Source organism: Arachis hypogaea, chromosome 19 (genome assembly GCF_003086295.3).
Source record: "Arachis hypogaea cultivar Tifrunner chromosome 19, arahy.Tifrunner.gnm2.J5K5, whole genome shotgun sequence".
In the NCBI taxonomy this organism is placed as follows: domain Eukaryota; kingdom Viridiplantae; phylum Streptophyta; class Magnoliopsida; order Fabales; family Fabaceae; genus Arachis; species Arachis hypogaea.
Window position 1 is genome coordinate 121956167 of NC_092054.1, and position 2609 is coordinate 121958775.

The window sequence follows — 2609 nt, forward strand, 5'->3', positions numbered from 1 at the left end:
GGAATAAGCTCATTCTTTTCATTTTTGATTACTGTCATCCTTCTTTTCTTGGGAACTACCTGCACAGGACTTACCCAAGGTCTATCAGAAATAGGGTAAATAATGCCTGCTTTCTATAGTTTCATTACCTCTTATTGGACCACCTATTTCATAGTTAGATTGAGTCTCATTTGTGGTTGCACAACCGGTTTAGCATCATCTTCAAGAAGAATCTTGTGCATACACTTGGTTGGACTAATCCCCTTTAAGTCACCAATGGTCCACCCAAGAGTTGTTCTATGGCTCCTGAGCACTGAAATAAGCACCTCTTCCTCTTCAGGCTTCAGGGAAGAGCTAATGATCACTGGATATGAATCATTTTCACCCAAGAATACATATTTCAGAGAAGGAGGTAAAAGCTTGAGCTCAAGCTTGGGGACTTCCTTCTCTACTATAGGCGTGCTCTTTAGCTCCTTCTGGGGTGGTGAATCATCAACTTCAACTAGCTCAAACTCAGAAATAGGATCCAAAATATCATCAAGTACCTCATTTACCAGTACCTCTTGAACAAGTGGTTCAACAACATCAACTCTCATGCACCCTTCAGAATCATTAGGGTGTTTGAGTGCTTCAAATACATTAAGGACCACCTGTTCTTCATTGACCCTCAGGGTTAATTCACCCTTTTACATATCAATCAAAGCTCTACCTGTAGCTAAAAAGGGTCTACCAAGAATAATAGAGAATTTCGCATCCTCTTCCATATCCAGTATAACAAAATCAGTAGAAAAAATAAATGGTCCTACTTTCACAAGTAAATCCTCAACAACACGCACAGGAAATTTAATAGAAAGACCAGCAAGTTGAAGAGAAATACAAGTGGATTTTACCTCCTCAATTTTGAGCTTTTTCATCACTGAAAGTGGCATGAGATTGATACTAGCTCCAAGATCACATAAAGCTCTCAGAATGGTGACATATCCAATGGTGCAAGGAATTACAAAACTCCCTGGATCTTGCATCTTCTTAGGAAGGTTATGTTGAATAATAGCACTGCATTCCTTAGTTAACACCACTGTTTCTTGGTCCTTCCCATTCCTCTTGTTGGTCAACAATTCTTTCATAAATTTAGCATAGAGAGGCATTTGCTCAAGAGTCTCTGCAAAAGGAATGTTGATCTGCAGCTTCTTGAAGACTTCTAAAAATCTAGAAAATTTCTTGTCCTTGGAAGCCTTCTGAAGCCTTTGAGGATATGGCATTTTTGGCCTGTACTCAGGAGCCTCGGGCACTGCAGGATAAGTATCAAGAGAGTCTGGAAATGGGTTGTCTGCACGCTTTGGAGGGGCATGCTCTACTTCTTTCTTCTTCTCCTTTGGAGCTTCTTTCTCAACTAGTTCCTCATTGACCTTGGCCTCAGAACTAGCTACTTTACCACTTCTCAACTAAATAGCATTGCAATATTCTCTTGGGTTCACCACTGTATCACCAGGACATGTACTTGAAGACCTCTCAGGTATTTGCTTGCTCAACTGACCCATTTTCACCTCCAAGTTTTTAATGGAAGTTCTGGTTTCCTGCATAAAACTATTCATCATTGTCTCCCAATTAGAATTTTGTTGGGGCTGAAAATTTGCCTGCTGAGGTGGTTGTTGTTGATGAAACTGAAAAAATTGGCGGTTACTATGATTATTCTGCTGAAAACCTCCTTGAGAATTATTGTTGAAATTCTAAGATCTCTGAGGTTGGTCTCTCCACCCGAAATTGTAGGTCTTTGAGTATAGATCATTATTGGGGTTTCTAGGACCATTCCCCATGTAGTTGACCTGTTCAGAAGAAGATTGAGGATAATCATAATTCTCATTTTGCATAAAATTACCTGTCATGTCGTAAAGGACCTCTTGAGGTGCATTTTGGGTGTTGACAGACGAAACTTGCATTCCACTCAACTGCTGAGTAATTAGACTTATTTGCTGAGACAAAAGCTTGTTCTGAGCAAGAAGGGTATCAACAGCTTCCACTTCCAAAACACCTCTCTTCTGAGAGGTCTCTGAGTGCAAAGGATTCCTGTTGGAGGAATATAAGTATTGGTTGTTAGCAACCAACTCAATAAGCTCAATAGTCTCCTCTGGTGTCTTCTTCATGTGCAAAGAACCACCTGCAGAATTATCTAAGCGCATCTTTGACATTTCACATAAGCCCTCATAAAAGATATCCAACTGAGTCCATCTAGAAAACATGTCCGGAGGGCATTGCCTAGTCAGTAGCTTGAATCTCTCCCAAGCTTCATAAAGGGTCTCACCATCTTTTTGTCTGAAAGTCTGGACCTCCACCCTTAGATTAGTCAACTTTTGAGGTGGAAAAACTTTAGTTAGAAATCCAGTGACAACCTTATCCCAAGTATCCAGACTCTCCTTGGGTTGAGAATCTAACTATAGTTTTGCTCTATCCCTCACAGCAAATGGGAAGAGCATGAGTTTGTATACCTCAGGATGTACTCCATTGGTCTTCACAGTGTCACAAATTTGTAAAAAATCAAAAATAAACTGACTTGGGTCTTCCTGTGGAAGTCCATGATACTAACAATTTTGTTGCACAAGAGTAACTAGCTGTGGCTTCAGTTCAAAGTTGTT

General features: G+C 40.2%; 1 non-coding gene across 1 annotated transcript; it reads left to right on the plus strand.

Moving 5' to 3' along the window:
* Nucleotides 1-2210: 2210 nt before the first annotated feature.
* Nucleotides 2211-2318, plus strand: LOC112780280 (small nucleolar RNA R71). Its single transcript, XR_003191127.1, has one exon. It is a non-coding gene; the product is annotated as a small nucleolar RNA R71 (small nucleolar RNA).
* The last annotated feature ends 291 nt before the right edge of the window (nucleotides 2319-2609 follow it).